The 21,269-nt window shown below is 42.0% G+C and overlaps 1 protein-coding gene and 1 long non-coding RNA gene across 6 annotated transcripts in view; one reads left to right on the top strand and one right to left on the bottom strand.

Moving 5' to 3' along the window:
• The window catches only part of LOC137362438 (uncharacterized), a 42,215-nt gene extending 22,001 nt beyond the window's left edge, over positions 1-20,214 (bottom strand). Inside the window, exon 1 of the long non-coding RNA XR_010972502.1 lies at positions 19,996-20,214. This is a non-coding gene — a long non-coding RNA (uncharacterized lncRNA). The remainder of the gene's footprint in view (positions 1-19,995) is intronic.
• Positions 1-21,269, top strand: part of si:dkey-261l7.2 (uncharacterized protein LOC569751 homolog) — a 47,287-nt gene that overhangs the window by 1,766 nt on the left and 24,252 nt on the right. The window contains exon 1 of one of the 5 annotated variants that reach the window (XM_068026819.1): positions 16,764-17,015. The exons of 1 other annotated variant lie outside the window; for it this stretch is intronic. The gene's annotated coding sequence lies outside the window, so the exon portion shown is untranslated. Of the gene's footprint in view, positions 1-16,763; positions 17,016-21,269 lie in introns of those variants that run through there. 3 more of the 5 variants (XM_068026805.1, XM_068026825.1, XM_068026824.1) reach the window with 3 other exon arrangements.

Here is a 21,269-nt window from a genome sequence, read left to right on the forward strand (position 1 = left end):
TGTTAGGAAGGACGTTCCAGGATTTTGACCCAGCGACAGTAAGGAAACGGTGATCTAGTTCCAAGTTAGGATGGTGTGTGGTATGGAGGGGAACTTGTAGGTGGTGGTGTTCCCGTGCATCTGGTGCCCTTGTCCTTGATGGTAGATGTCGCAGGTTTGGAAGGTGCTGTCGAAGGAATCTTGGTAAGATGCTGCAGTACATCTTGTATATAGTACACATTGCTGCCACTGTGCATCAGTGGTGAAGGGAGTGAATGTTTGTGGATGGGGTGCCAATCAAGCGGGCTGTTTTGTCCTGGATGGTATCGAGCTTTGTAAGTGTTGTTGGAGCTGCACCCATTCAGGCAAGTGGAGAGTATTCCATCACACTCCTGACTTGTGCCTTATAGATGGTGGGCAGGCATTGTTGAGATAGGTGGTGAGTTACTCACTGCAGAACCCCTAGCCTCTAACTTGCTCTTGTAGCCACAGCATTTATGTGGTTGGTCCAGTTCAGTTTCTGGTCAATGGTAACCCCCAGATGTTGATAGTGGGGTATTCAGCGATGGTAATGCCATTGAAGGTCAAGGGATAATGGTTAGATTCTCTCTTGTTGGAGATGGTCATTGTCTGGCTCTTGTATGGCACAAACGTTTCTTGCCTCTTACCAGCCCAAGCCTGAATGTTGTCCAGGTCTTGCTGCATCTGGACACTGGCTGCTTCATTATATGAGGAGTTACAAATGGTGCTGAACATTGTGCAATCATCAGCAAACATCCCCACTTCTGACCTCCTGGAGGGAAGGTCATTGATGAAGCAGCTGAAATGGTTGGGCCTAGGGCACTGCCCTTGAGGAACTCCTGCAGTAATGTCCTGGGGCTGAGATATTTGGCCTCCAACAAACACAACCATCTTCCTTTCTGATAGCTATGACTCAGCCAATGATCTCATGTGATGCCACCTTCTTGTCAATGAGACTCACCTCCTGCTCCCTCGACCCTCGTCCCACTAAACTGTTGACCACTCAACTTCTCTTCCCAGCCCCCATGTCAGCTGATAGTGTTAACGGTACTCCCTCCTCAGGTACTGTCCCAATCCTCTTCAAATTTCCCATCAGCACAGCTCCCTTCAAAATAAACAATTATTGACCCTCAAATATATATTAATCTTTCCCTGAACTCCATGTTTGAATCCTTCCAGTTTGTTTCCGCCCCTGCCTCGGTGTTATTAAAATTCTTATGAAGGCCGGAATTTAACAACCTCCAAAATAGCGGGTTTGCGGGTGGGCAGTGGAGGCATAAAATTGGGTGGGTGGCAGGGGGCTGTTCCCAACCCCCTCCTGCCCCAGGGATGACAAGTGAGTGGCATAACACTTTCAGATGCCAAGCCTCACACTCTGACTTGCCCTGACTGCTGCATAGTACGCCTCAGGGCAACACAACTTGCTGCTCCAACCATTCCTGTCTCTCAAGGCACCTTGTCACACTCCCATTTCAGCAGTCACCACTGACACTTGCCCTCAGTTTAATGCCCTCTTGCACCCATGCCTCACAGTCACCCTCCTCAGTCGCTCCTCTGCACGTAAACCATTAAAAGCACTCACAACTCTCTGCTTTCTCTCATTGCAGAAGAGAGGACACAATGTCGCAAAAGGCAGAGACCTTGTGGGGGGAGGTGGGAGGCCCTTCAGTGACCGGCACCTGGTTGGTCATTGTCAATGCATACCGACCTGCCCCACTGAGAAGGAGGTCTTGCTCCATGAGACTGCAGATGTCAGCAGTAATCTGTCACAGGAGAGCCTGAGCCTCCTGAGGCACTGGTGCTCAGCTATGGTGAGAGTTGATCCTCTGCCTGTTTGGTTGGGGGGGTGGGGGTGGGTGGTCCTGCTTCCTTCCACCTGGATCTTGTTGCCCATTCCTGTGTAGGGGCATGCGGCTGAGAAGGAAGCTGGTGTTGCTATTGGTTTGCTGTTGGTGATGGTGTGGCCTTTGCTATTGGCCCTCAGCAGAGGTGGAAGGTGGAGTTGCATGAACTACTCCCATGCCATGGTGAAGGCTTGCAGCAGGGAAGTGCAGGATGAAATGCCTTCCAAGTAGTTGGCAATCACCTGTCAGATCGTGAAAGCACTTTCTGAGAGAAGTGCTTTGAACAACAGTCTCTCACTGGCCATGGTTGAAACTCTTCAATTGTAACTGATCAAAGCCTTCCCATCTTGTCAGTTTCACCTGAGGAAGCTCTTCCCACTGTGCACTCTCCTTGGTGACCTTGGTGAGTTGCTGACAGGTCGGGAAACATGCTTCATGACTGGGAAATCCTGGATTCAGGGCTAAAGGACCTCATAATTGCCTGATAACAACCTCACTACCTAATTAATTACTTACCCGACAGATCCAAGGGGGTTTCCTGCTGTCCTTCAATCCCATCCTCGGGACAGCTGGCAGAGGGCGGGATCATGTCAGCTCCCCAACCTAACATCAACTTCCAGGACGTTCCCACCCTGCTCACCCCTGAACCCACCTCCGACTGCCTGAGAAAATTCTATCCATTTCTTTTGATTTCCATCACAAACTCCATTCCCGAACCACCAAATCCAGCCATCTCCCTGGTAACTGTCTGATGCTAAACCAGACTGTTCACAACCTTGGTGTTGTATTTGACCCCAAGGTGAGCTGCCGGCCACATATTCACGTTCCCACTAAGACTGCCTATTTCCACACTGTAACACTTCCCGACTCTGCCCCTGCTTCAGCTCATCCGCTGCTGAAACACTCATCCATGCTTTTGTCACCTCATGACCGGACTACTACAATGCTCTGCTGGCTGGCCTCCCATTTTCCACCCTGTATAAAGTTAAGCTCAACCAAAACTCTGCTGCCCCTTTCCTAACTTGCAGCAAGTCCTGTTCACCCATCACTGCTGTGCTCGCTAACTTACATTAGCTCCAGGTTAAACAACACCTTGACTTTTGGAATTCTCATACCTGTTTTCAAATCCTGCCATGGCCTTGCCCCATCTCATCTCTGTAACCTCCTGCAGCCCTTCAACCCTCCAAGATATCTGTGTTCCTCCAATTTTGGCCTCATGTGCAACCCTGATTTTAATTGCACCACCATTGCCAGCTCTATCTTCAGCTGCCGAGGTCCTAAGTTCTGGAATTCCCTCCCTAAACCTTTACTTTTCTCGACTTTTTCCTCCTTTGAGACATTCCTTAAAACCCTCATCTTTAACCATCTCTAATAGCTCTTTATGTGGCTTGGTGTCCGGTTTAATTTAATAACGCTCCTGTAAAGCGCCTTAGGACATTTTATGACTAATTAAAGTTTCCATAAAGTTTCAAGTTGATGTTGTCAGCGAGGTGAATGGTTCGCGTTGATCCTTTGCTGCTGACTGCCACCATATGTTTAAAACCATTCACGTCAAATCGATCATAAGCCTAATGTTAGGTTAAAGTGTCACATCAGGTTGTGTATGGTACTGAGTGCATGTTGTGCAGAGCTGTTGAGATTTGAACGGTCAAATCCAAATCAGATCTCTTGTGAATCTAAATCAATGGAGAAAATATGAATTTTGCATTAAAATTGAATTTTTGTGCAATTGAAATTTTGCTTCTAATGAAGTTTGGGAGAGGAGACAGGGTAATATACTTCACTGGCATTTCATTGGTGTTCCATACTTTGTGTTTCCTGTGGAGAAATTTCTGCCCCAGAAATATTCCCCTTTTGTGTTCAATTTAAAAACTACATCCCCGAGGGGGAACCATTTATTCTACTTCTGATACCTTTACATAAGCCACTTGTAATGTAATCATACATGCATTATGAGGTATTTTTCACTTACAATATAGCCTGAGCATTCCACCATTCCTTAATTTTTTCTAAGTATCTCTGATTTTTTTTTTTAACACCAAATCATCATTTCACCCCATAGACTGATATCCATTGTGGAGCATGCAAAATTAGAACATAGGAAAATGATGTGAAACAGGTCCAAAGTAAATACAGGAGTTCTGTAGTGAATATTTTAAGAGGTTGCTTTATGTTTTGAATGAATGTGAGAATGTACATGCTAAAGAGAAATTATGTTTTTTTTTGAAATCTTCATTTTGTGTGAACGATGTATTGGTATTACATTCATGTAAACTTCTTTCTCCTCATGGAGAGTTTTTTTTACAGCAGCTATAACAAACTTTAAGGTGTTCTGTAGTTTTGGTACAATGTTATAACGTTTGATGTAATGTGGGAACACTTTCCATTCAGCTTTTATATGTAGCTTCCTTTTTTAAAATAAATGTTTGACTAGATTTTTGAATGTTTAATGAGTACTGCCACAAACTGAAGTGAAACAATATTTATATTTTTAAATTAAAAAAAGTAAATTTTTAAAGTTTTTATTTGAATAGAACCAAATGTTGTTTGACTTTTCAAAGCTTTCTGTTCACCACTTCCTGCCTGCTCTACCATCACCTGGATTAGGATGTCATAGGGGTACTATTTACATTAGGAAAGATCATTCCTGAGTTATTTACCAAGAGACGTCATAGAAATAAGTGATTTGAAACAATGCTGGTAATAGGAATAGGGCATAGGCACAACAAAAAATTTAAAGAAGTAATGAAAGAATTTACCATCTCTTTGGATTTAGTTGATTCACCTTTACCTTCCTTTTTGTAGGTGAAATGTTACATATCATTACATTTCTTAGTTACTTCATACTAAACACTATATACAGCACAGAAACAGGCCATTTTATCCAACAGGCACATTCCAGTATTTATGGTCCACACAATCCTCCCACCCTTTTTCAGTTAACTCCGTCAACATATCCTTCTATTCCTTTCTCCCTCATGTGTTTAAGGAGCTTCCCCTTAAATGCATCTATGCTATTCGCCTCTACTCTTTGCGATAGTAAGATCCACATTCTAACTGTCTACGTAAAGAAGTTTCTCCTCAATTCTATATTACATTTATTAGTAACTATCTTATATGTATGGCACCTAGTCTGGTCTTGCCCAGAAGTGGAAACATCATCTCAACAACTATGGAGAGGGTGCGGAAAAGATTTAGGAGAATGGTTACAGGGATGAGAGAGATCAGTTACGTGGATAGATTGGTGAAGCTGAGGCTGTCCTTCTTAGCGAATAGAAGGTTGAGAGGAGATTTGATAGAGGTTTTCAAAATCATGAGGGGTTTAGACAGAGTAGATAAGGAGAAACCATTCCCATTGGTGGAAGGGTCAAAAACCGATTTAGGTGATTGGCAAATGAACCAGAGGGGATTTGAGGAAAAACTTTTTGACGCAATGAGTTGTTAGGATCTGGAATGCACTGCCTGAGAGTGTAGTGACAGTAAATTTAATTTGAAGAGAAAAAAATTTGCAGGGTTATCGGGTAAAGGTGGGGAGTGCAACTAGCTGAGTTGCTCGTGTGAAGAACCAGCCTAGAGAAAAGAGCCTCAGCTTGAATCTTTTTTGATAGGTATAACCTCTCTGTTCTGGTATTATAGCAAATTTTTTTCAGTGCCCTCTATTATTTTTAAATAAAGTTTGTCTAAAAGGCAGGAAAACTAATAAGAATAAATTGGCCATTTTCAGGTTGGCAGGGTGTAACTATCAGTTGGTGCAAGGATCAGTGCTTGGGCCTTAGCTATTAACATTCTGTATCAATGATTTAGATGAGGGGGCCAAATGTAATATATCCATGTTTGCTGACAATGCAAAACTAGATGAGACAGTAAGCTGCGAGGAGGACGCAAAGAGCCTTTAAAAGGATATAAACCAGTTAAGTGACTGTGGCCTCCTTATTCTTCCTACCTTCTATGTCATACTTGTCTATATTGAAGTTCATTTGCCAAATAAAGGCTCATTCTGCAAGTTTATTAACATCTCCCGTATTTCGTCACAGTCCTCTATATTAACTACACTCCTCACATTGGTGTCATCTGCAAATTTTGAAATTGTATTTCAGATTTTTGAGTCAAAACTGTTTAAGTGGTGAACAGCAGTGGTCCCAGCACTGATCCTTGTAGAAGATCACTCCAACCTTTTGCCAATCTGAGTAACTACCTTTAACCCTTACTCAGAAAGTGCTGGAAATACACATGTCTGTGGAGAGAGAAGCCGAGTTAACGTTTCTGATCTGTGACCTTTCATCAATTCTGAGTAAAGGTCACAGACCTGAAACATTTCCACAGATGCTGCCAGACATGCTGAGTATTTCCAGCACTTCCTGTTTTTATTTCAGATTTCCAGCATCTGCAGTATTTTGCTTTTATTTAACCCTTACTGTCTGTTTTCTGTTCTGTAGCCAGAGTGCTATTCATTTTGCTCCTTGTCCCTAGACTCCACATATTAAATTACTGAATTTAGCTTCTTAAGCAGCACCACTTTCCTGCTGTGCTAATCTTTCCCAAAGAAAATTCAGTCTTGCCTTGCTTAAAGAAATCAAGTATTATGTGATGGTTGAGAATGAGGTGAGCTATATTGTAATGGATGAAAGGAAAAATTTTAGACAAGTTAATTAGGCTAAAGGAAGATAAAGCACCAGAAACTGACAGGATATATCCTAGGACCCTGAAAAACTGAAGGAGGAAACTGCAGAGGCTCTAGAAATTGTATTTCAGGACTCCATTGAATGTGCATGTGTGTCAGTGGATTGAAGTGTGGCCAATGCAGTACCAAATTTAAAAAGGAAGTCAGAGTTATTCTGAGTAATTACAGGCCAATTAGTTTAACATTAGTAGTAGGGAAAATATTCAGGTCTTTAATTAAGGCTGAAATTACATGTGTTGTCGTCTGCTTGATTGGCAGCCCATCCACCACCTTTAAATGTCCACTTCCATCACCACCAGTGCACTGTGGCTCCCTCCACAAGATGCACTACAGCAACTTGCCAATGCTTTTTCAACAGCACCTCCCAAACCTGTGTCCTCTAGCACCTAGAAGGACAAGGGCAACAGTTGCATGGGAACACTAACATCTTCCAAGTCGCACACATATCACTGTTACTTCCTTGTCACTGGGCAAAATCCTTACCTAATAGCACTGTGGAAGTACTTTCACCACATTGACTAGAGTGTTTCAAGAAGACTCGCCACCATCTTATCAAGGGCAACTAGGGACGGGCAATAAATACCGCCCTTTCTACTGATGCACATAACCCAAGAATGTTTTTTTTTAAATGGACGAAATGCATTGGATGTAGTGCTTTTGGACTTCAGGAATGCGTTTGACAAAATACAATGTGGGAGATTATGAGAGATTACGGTTTATGGAATTAGGGAGAGGATAGAAAACACTAAAAATTGGCTAGAATGGAGAAAACAAAGTAGGACTTAAGGGCATTTTTTCAGAGTAAGCAGTGGTGCCCACAGAGTTTAGTTCTGGGGCCACTTTTTTCACTGTGTATATCAATAATCTAGGTATAGGTCGAGAGGATGTGATAGGTATATTTGAAGATTATACTAAAATAGATTTAGTTAATTCTTTAGAAAACCAAAGATTACTGCAAAGTGACATTGACAAGATGTGAGAATGGGTTAAATGAGGCAATTGGAATTTAATGTTAGTTAAGTGTGAGGAAATGCAGTTATGCAAAAAAAAAAGTCTACTTATACTTTGAATGGAAGTAGGACTGGTACTGTGGAAGAGCAGTATCACATTGGAAACAGGCAGTACCTCAAGAGGTATAGAAAATAAAATCCAAGAGGTAATGATGAGCCGATATAAAATCTTAGGAGGACCTCAGGTAGAGTACTGTGTGCAGTATTGGGATCCGCATATCGGAAGGATATTGAGTCTTAGAGAGATAGAATACAGATTTACCAGGACAGTGTTGTTCAATAAATTAGCCACTAGCTAGATGTGGCTAATTGGAAATCCGGAATTGGCTAATGGATTAGTAAATTAAAACTGAGTAATAGATGCAATAGTTAGACATGTGATCTCAGTACTCATTTGCACAGTGTATGCACCTGTACTTTTTACATTTTTGTGCATTTGCTGGTAAAATAGTAAGATTAAAAAAACTGTATACACAAAATAATTATGGATGAGGGACCCCATTAGGAACACATCAGTTTATCCATCCCTGATGTACCCCCATTGCAGCAGTCAATTGGTTCTTAAATTATTTCACAGTACACTGCATATGCGCTAACGTCTTCACCGACATGATTTCCAGCACGACTTGCATGCTACAGACGTAATTTTGGAGGTCTAATGGGTGCTAATGATCCGAATTTCATACCCAATGTATTTTGAGTATGGATTGGTATTTAGTTCAGTTAATTTAGTTTGTACAGTTAATTTGTGTAGTAGATCTAATGAATGTTTATTTATTGAATACTCTAGTGGATCTCCTATTGTGTTCATGAGACATAACCTGTAATATCTTTCCTACCTCTCTGGTATCTTTGTGTGAATACCCTAGACATGACTCAAATCCTGTATGTGACCCTGGCCAAATCTATCTCTGTATCTGCAACCAATAATTGAACTTTTTCTGCCTCTCTTTTTTTCACTGGCATTTTGTTTCTCCCTTTTACTTCTCATTCTCCATATCTCTCTCTCACTTTCTCTTTTGGGTGGCATCACATTATAGGAAAAGAAGCTGACATTGGGTGCAGACCACAATTTTGGTGGCAGCTGCTGACCAGGTGAAGAAGGGAGCTGCTCACTGTTGCAGGTTGCATAATCAGTTGGTGTGCACTGAGCACTGATCAAGAAAGGGGTCCAGCTAGCAATTTGCAGGGAAGATCCAGCTAGAGTCACAGACCTGCTTTGGGATGGTGGTTCATAAGGTGAAAGAGTGAAATTAGAGGCTGCAGATACAGTTATAGATATGGTCAGGGCCACAGACTGGATTTGAGTCTTGTCTGGGATAACGACTTATTGTTTAGTCAAGAACATAATGGCAGAAGAATTGGACTCACAGAGAACGTCACAAATGGACATTCAACTTGAATATGATAAAAACAAAGTGCAGTTTATCACCCATATCTGACATACAGATATTGCAAATAAGTCAAAAGTAATATCACAAAGCCATAAAGACAGGGCTAAATTGTGGCGAGTCGAAGAGACTTAGTAGCTGGCAGGAAAAAAGACAGAGGCGCAAGGGGAGAGCCAACTGTGCAACAGCCCCGACAAACAAATTTCTCTGCAGCACCTGTGGAAGAGCCTGTCACTCCAGAATTGGCCTTTATAGCCACTCCAGGCGCTGCTTCACAAACCACTGACCACCTCCAGGCGTGTATCCATTGTCTCTCGAGATAAGGAGGCCCAAAAGAAAAAAGAAAAGAATATCACAAAATATTGAATAGTCTTACTGTACAATTATTTCTAATCATCTTATTTACATGCCATCAACAGTACATTTCCTGAACCAATTCCTCTCCTTGGTGTGACATGTCTATGGTTCCAGCTGCTCAGGAGGCATGATGGTCCATACAGAATTTGATCATTTCTATCTGGAGAGAACCATTAACAATATCAGCTAATATGGGAGCCAGGAAGGGAAGTTGGGTGGTCAGCAGTTTAGTGGGAATAGGGTCGAGTAAGCAAGAGATGGATCTCCTGGACAAGAGGGGAGGTAGGAGAGAAACTAGAGAAAGATGCAAATTCAGAGCTAGGGCAAGGGGAACCTTAGAGGAGGTTTGGCCCAGTAGGCCAGGGGAAGGGAGGTAAGCAGCTGATCAGATGGTCTTAAACTTAGTGGCAAAGAAGTCTAGGAGCTCCTCATACTTGTTACAGATGAGAAGACAATAGAGGGGTTTAATAAGCCGGTTTGCAGTGGAGAAAAGTCGCCAGGGGTTATCTTTGCATTCCAGGATGATCCTGAAATACTAAGCAGTTTTTGCAGATGAGAGCAGGACCCAGAATCACAGAATTGTTACAATGCAGAAGGAGGCCATTCGGCCCATTGAGTCTGCAACGGCTCTCCAAATGAGCAATTCACCTAGTTCTATTCCCCTGCCTTCTCCCCATAACCCTGCACATTCTTCCTTTTCATATAACAGTCTAATTCTCTTTTGAATGCTTCAATTAAACCTGCCTCCACCACACTCCAGTGCATTCCAGATCTCAATCACTCGCTTCCAAGTTTTGTATCATCTGCAAACTTTGAAATTGTGCCCTGTCCACCAAGGTCTAGGTCATAATATATTTATTTTATTTATTTAGAGATACAGCACTGAAACAGGCCCTTCAGCCCACCGAGTCTGTGCCGACCATCAACCACCCATTTATACTAATCCTACATTAATCCCATTACCCTCTCACATCCCCACCTTCCCTAAATTCCCCTACCACCTACCTATACTAGGGGCAATTTATAATGGCCAATTTACCTATCAACCTGCAAGTCTTTGGCTGTGGGAGGAAACCGGAGCACCCGGCGAAAACCCATGCGGTCACAGGGAGAACTTGCAAACTCCACACAGGCAGTACCCAGAACTGAACCCGGGTCGCTGGAGCTGTGAGGCTGCGGTGATAACCACTGCGCTGCCCAAATATAAAGCAGGAAAAGCAAGGGTCCCAACACTGACCCATGGGGAATGCCACTACAAACCTTCCTCTAGCCTGAAAAACATCCATTAACTACTACCCTTTGTTTCCTGTCGCCCAGCCAATTCTGCATCCATGTTGCTTCCGTCCCTTTTATTCCATGAACTATAACTTTGCTCGCAGGCCTATTGTGTGGCACTGTATCAAACACCTTTTGAAAGTCCATGTACCTGATAGTGTTTTGTGATCCAGCCAGATCTGGCAGTGTATGGCTAGTTGTCTGTCATATACTTTCAAGTCTGCATTCCTTGGACTTAAGGGAGCAGAGATGAGGGTTATATCAGGGGAATGGCCAGGGTGAGACAGAGTAATGGTTTTGATGGGAACTAGGGCGTCAAAGATGGAGGTGAAGGTGTGGTTGGGTAGATGGGTAGCTGCAGAAATGTCGTGAATGGAGGGTCAAAGACTAGACATTTGGAATTTTGAAAGTGCAGTTGTAAGTGAATTGGGAGAGTGTTCTTTCCAGGGGCGGACACAGAAGGGTTAGTGGTGGGGTAAGAGGGATGTGGGTAGAGAGTGGTACAAGGAAGGGATCATAGATAGTCTTATCTGTAATAAAAACAAGAAATGCTGGAACCACTCAGCAGGTCTGGCAGCATCTGTGGAAAGAGAAGCAGAGTTAACGTTTCGGGTCAGTGACCCTTCTTCGGAACTGACAAGTATTAGAAATGTCACAGGTTATAAGCAAGTGATGTGGGGGAGGGGCAAGAGATAACAAAGGAGAAGGTGTAGATTGGACAAGGCCACATAGCTGACCAAAAGGTCATGGAGCAAAGGCAAACAATATGTTAATGGTGTGTTGAAAGACAAAGCATTAATACAGATAAGGTGTTAACGGACTCAATATTGAACAGCAGCAAGTGCAAACATGAAAAAAACAGTGGGTAAGCAAACTGAACAAACTAAGATGAAATGAAATAAATGCAAAAAGAAGTTGTAAAAGATGTAAAAAAGAAAAAATAACTAAAAATGAAAGTAAAATGGGGGGCTGTCATGCTCTGAAATTATTGAACTCAATGTTCAGTCCGGCAGGCTGTAATGTGCCTAATCGGTAGATGAGATGCTGTTCCTCGAGCTTGCGTTGATGTTCACTGGAACACTGCAGCAATCCCAGGACAGAGATGTGAGCATGAGAGCAGGGGGGAGTGTTGAAATGGCAAGCAACCGGAAGCTCAGGGTCCTGCTTGCGGACTGAGCGGAGGTATTCCGCAAAGCGGTCACCCAGTCTGCGCTTGGTCTCCCCAATGTAGAGGACACGTGAGATGGCAAGGTCAAGGAGCTGGCTGTGAATATGGGTAGCAGAGTTTATATAGGATGAGAGATTAAGGGAGGATAGGAGACCAATGGACTCAGAGGAGAGACAGCATAATGAATTGAGCTTTCCAAATGAGCAATTCACTAGTGCCATTCCCCTGCCTTCTCCCCATAACCCTGCACATTCTTCCTTTTCATATAACAGTCTAATTCTCTTTTGAATGCTTCAATTGAACCTGCCTCCACCACACTCTCAGGCAGCACATTCCAGACCTTAACCACTCGCTGTGTGAAAAGGTCTTTCCTCGTGTCACTTTTGCTTCCCTTACCCATTACTTTAAATCTGTGCCCTCTTGTTCTCGATGCTTTCACAAGTGGGAACAGTTACACCCTATCTAGTCTGTCCAGACCCCTTGTGATTTTGAATACCTCCATCAAGTCACCTCTCAGAGGCTGTGGGGGGTGGAATCAATGAAGATATATTTTTATGATATTTGGGTAGGCAAATATCAGAGAATGAGCATTTTAAATGAAGCGAGAGGGGTAAAACAAGGTGTTATTCTCAAAGGATGAGAAAGTACAAGAGGATTAGGGAAGCAGACCAGGGTGTAATTTGGTGATTACAGCGACACCATCATTGCAACAGTCTGTCAAAGGAACAGCCTTCCCACTGGCTGAGAATTTAGATCAAACAAAAACAGGGCAGAGGTGCCATTAGTCAGCCAGGTAGATCTGGAGAGGAAGCCTGGCTTATTGAAGGGAAACTGTGCATCGCTACCCTAGAGCCATTCATAATCAGATGGCTGTCCAGAAAATGTCAAGCAAGTCCATTAATAGCGATAGTGTGGCATATTACCTACAAAATTCTAACAGAACTGGACAGACTGGATACAGGAAGGATGTTCCCGAAGGCGGGGGAGTCCAAGACCAGGGTCACAATCTAAGGATAAGGGGCAAGCCATTTAGGACTGAGATGAGGAGGGATTTCTTCACCCAGAGAGTGGTGAACCTGTGGAATTCTCTACCACAGAAAGCAGTTGAGGCCAAATCATTAAATATATTCAAAAAAGAGTTAGATATCGTTCTTAGGGCTAAAGGAATCAAGGGATATGGGGAGAAAGCAGGAACAGGGTACTGAGTTTGGACGATCAGCCATGATCGTATTGAATTGCAGTGCAGGCTCGAAGGGCTGAATGGCCTACTCCTGCTCCTATTTTTTATGTTTCTATATATTTTTAAATTATTTTTCTTGTTCTCAAGGAGGTATTTTATAACTTGAATCAGTGAAATTTGAGTACAAGCACTAATCTTGTATTTTAACATGTTCTCTGTAAAATGCTTAACAATTTGTATTTAACCTCATCTTACTCAAGTGTTTCAGTCTGCCATCAGAAAGATTGGATAAGAGCATAAAAACATAAGAAATAGGAGCAGAACTAGGCCATTTGGCCCCTTGAGTGTGCTGCAGTATTCAATAAGATCAATAAGTTCTGAAGAAGGGTCACTGACCTGAAACGTTAATTCTGCTTCTCTCTCCACAGATGCTGCCAGACCTGCTGAGTATTTCCAGCATTTCTTGTTTTTGTTTCAGATTTCCAGCATCCGCAGTATTTTGCTTTTATTCTATAAGATCACGGCTGATCTGATTGTGGCCTTAACTCCACTTTCTTGCCTGGCCCCCATAACCCTTTACTCCTTTGTAGATCAAAAATCTGTCTAACTCAGACTTGAGTATATTCAGTGACCCAGCCTCCACTAGTCTCTGGGGAAGAGAATTCCAAAGATTAACGACCCTTTGAGAGAAGAATTTCCTCCTCATCTCCATCTTAAATGTGAGGCACTTATTTTGAAACTGTTCCCCCTAGTTCTAGATTCCCCCACAAGGGGACACATACCCTCCGCATCTGCATGAGGGTACATGTGAAAGACAGGATATCTAGTTCAGATCACAACTGCTACGATATTGTATAATTAGATATTGTGCAGTGCATGCACACTCCTAGCTATAAAATGCTTGGGCCTGTTATGAAATGACCAGAACTACTGAGAGAATATCTAAGGCAGATTTGAATTTGTAGCACCTGCAGTCACTATCAAATGCAATTGCTCAACATCTTGCGAGCTCGGCCAGTTTGTTTTCATTAATGGACAAAAATTTCTGTGAACTGAGTCTTTGAACGTTTCCCACCCAGGTCCTGCTACCAATGGAATTGGTTCTGATCTCTGTAAATGGCAGGTTTGGCTCAGTTTAACACTCTTGCCTGAGCTATAAGGTTGGAGATTCAAGCCACGCTGCAGAAACTTGAGCATGTAATCCAGGCTGAACTATCAGTGCAGTACTGAGGGAGTGGTGTGCTTTTGCAGGAGCCATGTTTTGGGTGAGATGTGAAAACAACGATCATTCTCCCAGGCACTATTTGAAGAAGAGTCGGGGGGAGGGGTCTCCTGGTGTTCCGGATAACATTTATTTCTCAACCACCACTACCAAAAAAAATTGGTTATCTGACTAGTTAGTCCATTGCTGTTTATAAAAGAAAAAGAAGACTTGCATTTATATAGTGTCTTTCATGATCACCGGACAGCCCAAAGTGCTTTTGCAGCCAATGAAGTACTTTTGAAGCGTACTTATTGTTGTAATGTGGGAATTGCAGCAGCTAATGTGCATGTAGCAAACGCCCACAACAGCAATGTGATAATGACCAGATAATCTGTTTTTGTGTTGATTGAGGGATAATTATTGGCCAGGGCACTGAGGATTGCTCCCATGCTCTTCTTCAAAACAGTGTCGTGGGATCTTTTATGTCCATCTGAGGGGGCAGATGGGGCTGCAGTTTAATGTCACATCCAAAAGACAGCACTTCTAACAGTGCAACTTTCCCTCAGTACTGCAGTGGTTGTTAGCCTAGATTGTTGTGCTCGAGTCCTGGATGAAACTCGGCCGACAACTTCCTGACTCCAAGGCGAGAGTCGTACCAACTGAACCACAATTGACACATATGGGACCTTGCCGTGCATAAATTAAGTGGTGACAAATTTCCTTAATACAGTGTATACATTTCAAAAGTACTTAATAGACAATGAACTGGGATATCCAGAGGTCATGAATAGCTATTTGCATATTGCAAATGGGCATTCTCACAAGAACAAGCAGGACAAATATGTGTAGATAAGACTCGCAGAACCTTTTACTTAGAGACATAAAATACCAGATTGAAATGTCACATTATGGTATTTAATAATTAAGCATTTAATCCCTCAATTCATACTGAACTGTTTAGTACTTGAAACCCAGTTTTATTAGAGTTTATACAGCTATTGTCCTATCTCAGTTTATGGAAGCAGAATTAAAATGTTGTATTTCTTCACCTGGTCATGGTCAAGCAGAGGATCCTATCTTATGTTTTACAAGTTTATTCACATCTCCCATCTTTTGAACTGATTAAATTTCATGGAGCAAAAACTGCTAATTTTGCAAAAAATGTTTATGGTTTCTATTGTGAAATGCTTGATTGCCATTTGCTGCAAGTATATAGTTAGTTCACTCATAAAATGTTTTGGAGGTATATAAAGTTACCTTTAAGCTGAAATATTGGCATTGCTAATTGTACTGTATCATAATGTATGGTATGGTACCAGAGTGGTTACGTTACTGGTGAGTAATCCAGAGGCCTGAACGGAAGATCTGAACGATGTGAGTTCAAATCCCACAACAGCAGCTGAGGAATTTAAATTCAGTTAATTAAAATAAATCTGGAATAAAAGGCTAGTCTTAGTAAGGGTGATTGTGAAACTACTAGATTTTGCAAAGACCCATTTGATTCACTAATGTTCTTTAGAGAAGAAAAACTGCTGTCCTTACCCAGTCTGGGGCTATATGTGACTCCAGACGCACTCTGAGCTGCCCTCTGATGTGACCAAGCAAGATACTCAGTTGTATCAAACTGCTGCAATGAATCTGAAGCAGTATCCTGAGAGCAATGACCATAAAATTGTAGAAATTTCAAAATGCAAGTGGCCATTCCATTCCTGTTTATGCTAATATTGGCTCCTCCACCACAAGTATCTACTATAGTCCCACTTCCTTGCTATTTCTACCAAATTATTTAATCTATTTCCCCAATGTTTATCTAACTTCAAGGGGAGGTGTGGCAAAGTGGTATTGTCACTGGACTAATAATCCAGAGGCTAAGGCACTGGGGATGTGGGTTTGAATCTCACCACAGCAGATTATGACATTTGAATCCAATTAATTAAAAAAAAATCTGGAATTAAAAAGCTAGTCTAATGGTGCCCCTGAAACTATTGTTGATTGTTGTTAAAAAAAAATCTGGTTCACTAATGTCCTTTAGGTAAGGAAATCTGCTGTCTTTACCTGGTCTGGCCTACATGTAACTCCAGAGCAATTTGGGGTGGGCAATAAATGCTGGCCAAGCCAGCGACGCCCACATCCCATGAACAAATAAAAACAATCCTCATAAATGTTATAATTAGCCTGGCTTCAATAGTATTACATATGCTAATAATTCTTCCTGTAAAAAAAACTACCCTTTATATCATAATATTCTTGGTGTTAATGTTGAGTGGCCATTGGAAATAATATTTGCTTTCTCAATTCCTTCCATAATTCCATAAAGTAATTGATGCTATTCAGCAGCAACTGGAGATTCCTGTTTAAAACTTATGCCACGAAATGTACAGAAGAATCAATTGTTTAAAAATGCATATTTTAGTATTTGATCGATTGAAGTCTTAACACACCACTGTTGCTGAAGCAGAGTTGTGTGGGGGTTTTCTGGCTCAATGTGCGCGATTTGGGACGTGTCTCTCCGACGTGGCGCCGTAAGAAACGTCCCCTGAGCAAGTCGTGGGGTGAAGTTATTGGATGAGAAACACGGGCGACAAGCTCGCCACCTGCAGTCTGCGGGGAACGTGTCGGGCGCCGAATCCGAGTGACACACGCATGCAAAACACTTGTTTGCATGTAGCAGTAATTTTCAGTTCCTGTTTAGATTGCAGCAGACGGAGATGTGGCTTAGTGATGTTGTGAAGTGCCACTCGCGGGTCTACCCTTGTAGAATTGATTCCCTGTGCCTTTGGCAGCGACTGGTGAATGTGATCAAGCCCCGCAGAGCGGTGGATTTAGAGAGAGTTTTACAGAAAGTGCTACAAAGGCTGGACTGACTTTTTACAAAATTCACGTAATAAAAAATATCCAGTGTTTGGTAAGTTGGGCCCATTTCATGCTCACTGCTCAATTTATCCTTTTCTCTGGGTGCAACTCCAGTGTCGTTGTTTGCAGTAACTAGTTTAAAAGTTGGAAAGTCAGTGACTGGCTGATTTGGAAGTCGTTCACAACATGTTTTCCTAGCTGAAAGTTTTTATAAAGTTTTTTATTTCAAAGGTTTTAAAAAAATACTTAACCAACATATATCATATTTACTTTCGTTGTTTCTATGGTCTGTAATTAAGTTTGTAATTGATGGGGCGATAATGAAGATAGATGTTTTGGCCTGCCTTCTCAGACCAGAGATCCATATCCCAGTTTATTTTGTACTTACAATATTATTTATACATTTTCCATGTGCGTGTTTGATTTCAAATAAAGTCCCCAACCTCGGTCGTTCTAATCTAGTTTCACATAGTTGTGGCTCTGCAGCGCGCACTAGTTCAGGTTTTATGATGAATCCAATCTTGTCTGTTTATAAAGTGGCTGTGGTTACCGCTGCTACTCACGTTGTTTGCACCGAGTGCCGCTTAGCAGCTTCTGACTACAAACAAGCTTTCACCGATTTAGGAGAGCGGGCTGTTGTGCCGATTCGATAGCCAACACCAGATATTAAAAGGCTTTCGCAAGCAAGGAAAAGGATCCTATTTGCTGACGGATCATGATTAACGCTTGGAAGCATTTTGCTTCCTCCAATATCAGTTCGCAAGCATCTAAACTTTTAAACAGCGTTACATAACGTAATTATCCTTTGGGAACAGGAGAACGCCAAGAGGAAACTTGAACTCTTTTTAGGCCTTTTGAACTTTATAATGGAAAATAATTTTTAAAAATCACTATGATCTGCTCACTTCCTGACGGGCTGCTCATTTCTCATGAGGCAGGATGACTGTGGGTCTTCGTTACAAAACCACCCTATGACCAGAGTCAGTGTTACAGCAGGTGGCTGAGGTTAGATGGACACTAAGACTGACCTCGTCCAGTCCTTCTCATTGAATTATACAGCACAGAAACAGGCCATCGTGTCTGTGCCGGCCATCAAGCACCTAACTATTCGAAACCCATTTTCCAGCACTTGGCCCGTAGCCTTGTATGCTCTGGCGTTTCAAGTGCTTCATTTCTTGGCACTGTTTCAGTAGTCAGTGTGGAGCAAATCCCTGCTGTTAGTTACAGTAAAAGCTTTGTTATCTGGCTCTTTACCTATCGGCAAGCTCTATTTTTCAGAATTTCCAATCTCTTCCATAGCTCTCGCGGGCTAAGTTTTCCCGAGTGTTACAGGTGTTTTGGTGCACCTACCCTGAAGGATTAAGGGAAAATTAAAAATCGGCATTCCCAATGCCGGGCACTGGGTAGCTGTCAGTCGTCCGGCAATAACCTCAGGCGCGGCGGGCAGTACTAGTGCCCCGTAGCTGCACCTCTGTCCGGCTGAGTGACGAGGAAAGGCAGAAACCGCTTCCACCTCTTGAATCCGCAAGGCCGTGGCCAGACTTCTCCATACGTTGGTTGGTGGTAGCGGGCCTCAAGGGGCATCCACTGATAACCAGAACCAACCCGGTGGGACACCGGGGAAGCCAGTTAGTTGGGAGACTTCTCAACCTATCGAATTGGACCACCAAAAACTTTGGGAATACAGGCTGACATCTGTGGGTGGAAATACTACCTTGCCACGGTGACTGGTTCCTCATTCACTATCATGGAATTCTTTGTCCCTGCAGTCGGACGTGTTTTGCTCCGGAGGTCGATATACGACTCTTGCTTAACCAGAATTTTTGATTATCCGGCACCTCTCAGGTCTGGCCATGCTTTAACTGACGAGGGAGGCTGTGTCTAAGGCACACGCATCCTTCACTTCAAGTTTTAATGGTGTTGTGTTATCGGTCATCCACAGCTCCCTCCGCAATTGAGGTGAAAGGGTTATGTTCCCAGGCCAATGCAAATGTTCGTCAAAGCAAGTGGTAGATTTTGTGTCTAATTTGGCATTCCCAACATGACTGGAGTGTTGAGACGTGTCTTTTACCTTAATTTTGAACAAGCCAACAAAAAAAGTTCTTTGGATGATACAGCCTGGGTCTCCTAACAAGAGTGTCCCACAAACCTTTCCTGGGTAATGACCAGTTAGACTGATGTTCAATGGTTTTTTAAAAAAATACAGAAAATGTACTAAGTCTGACTTTCCCACCATATTTCGAAGCTGTGCCTTACTTTGTGTTTGAATGTCAATGATTTGTCACAACTTTCACTGTGGAAATGAACAAATAAATGTGTAATCAAGTTTTATTGCCTCCATCTAAATATTAAATGTGTGTTTTTGGAAATGATGAGCCATGCCAGCAATCTCAGTGGAAGTGTTATTAAGAAGGGAGGTGATATGAGTTGAGGTTTTAGAAAATAAATTGTTGTTACAAATGGTTCTAGTCCCAGTTTTGTTATCAATCTATTGAATTGTGATGGTGAAAAAGTGCAGTGATGAACTGTTGAAGCTTAAAAGCACCGTTCTGTGGGTGGGCATAGATACAGTTTCTTCCATTCTTTTGAGTTCATGATCTCTGTTTTGCTGCTCTGCTGGGGTGCTCAGGAAGCTGTAGCTATTTATTTCTCCAGATGGAAGAGGGACGGGGAGGTGGAATTTGTTACGGTTTATTTCTTGGATTACTTTTCTACACCTGCCTGTTGATTCATATCAGTACGAGTGGAGCCCAACCAGTAGGTTGCCTACCAGCTGTCTGAGCTACACTTAGTGTCTTGCCTTAGAAACCTGGGAGAAAAGAATGGGGAATAGAGAATGTTTACATTTTAACTTTTAAAAAAGAAAAAATACTGAATTGTTGCACACTACAAAGAAAAACCATAGAACTTCCACAAGTCAAACAATATTTTAAAAGTTTGCACTCCAGCCTTTTTTAAAAGTTCTCATTAAGTACAGTATTTGAATTGATTACTTAAAACCCAGTAACCATTAATTATTTTTATAGCCTTACCCACTCGAGGTGTGATTTTTTAATCGCCTGTGAACCAGAATTTCCAAATCCTTCTGCTCTTCCACATCACCCAGCTTTCTTCCATTCAAAGTATAATTATCACATTTTTTTAACCACCTCCCATTTACTGACATTGAAATCCATGTATTTTTTGACATTTTCACCATCATCACTATAATTGCAGCTTCCTTTCTTTCTGCACATTATTTACACTTCCTATTTTTGTCTGCACATATGTAATATATATAGTTTGTAAATTTGGATAGCACTTCCTCCAGCCCCAAATGCAAATTATTGCACACAGTAATCGGAAGCGTTGCTAAAACATAACCTGATAGCACCCTGCTACCAACTCCTAACCACTCTGAGAAACTACCCTTAACTTCTAAGTCTGGATTTTAGCTCAGGGCATTGAGAGACCTGTAAAATGTTATCTTTCAGCCCTCATTTAAATGAGGGAAGGTGGACTACACTTCAGAATTACTTCATTGTCTGTGACACTTTTTTTAGTCTCCTGAGAATATGAAAGCCCCTGTATAAATTCAAATGCTTTCTTATTTCTTTATTAAAATTCTAAGTTTTTTTATTCTTAAGATTGTATTTCTGCTCTTCTGATGGGTCAGTGGATAAATGCATATTGTGCTGTAGTTCTGAGACATCCAGATCAAGAAGACATCAATATCTAGTAGTACTGAGTTAGGAACGTATATCTTAGCTGGGGCTGTGGTGAAACAGTTTGGTTGGCCTTGGTGTCCCTAAGCTAGGGGAGTTGGGGTACCACCACTGGCTGGGTGATGGGGGCAGGTGTGAAAAATATAATGCATGGTTCCTGCTCCTAAGTGCTATTCAGATGTCCTGACCAGAAAGCCTGCAGATGTGGACATTGGTAGGAACTCTATTCAACTCTAGGAAGCACCTCTTATGCATTAAAGGCCACCATATAAATGCAAGTTGTTGTTATATTGAATTCATTTGTAATTCCTTAAACAGTTGAATACCCTGTAAGCACTCATTGTCTAGGTTTCCTTCTGAAGTATGGCTAGGTTATGCAGGGCTGCCAACAATCATGAAAATGTAAGCTGCTTCACTCAAGAAAAAAAAAAGAAAATTGAGATTGGGGTGGAGTGAGGTGGAATAAAGTTATTTGTTGCATTGTTACCAAAATATTACAAAACTGTTTCCAATGACTGATTCACACAGTTGTAATGATCTTTGTGTTGCTATTAAATATCAGTGCCTTAACATTGGAAATATTTAAAATTCACAGGTTGAGA

This window comes from Heterodontus francisci, chromosome 3 (assembly GCF_036365525.1).
Source record: "Heterodontus francisci isolate sHetFra1 chromosome 3, sHetFra1.hap1, whole genome shotgun sequence".
Lineage (NCBI taxonomy): Eukaryota > Metazoa > Chordata > Chondrichthyes > Heterodontiformes > Heterodontidae > Heterodontus > Heterodontus francisci.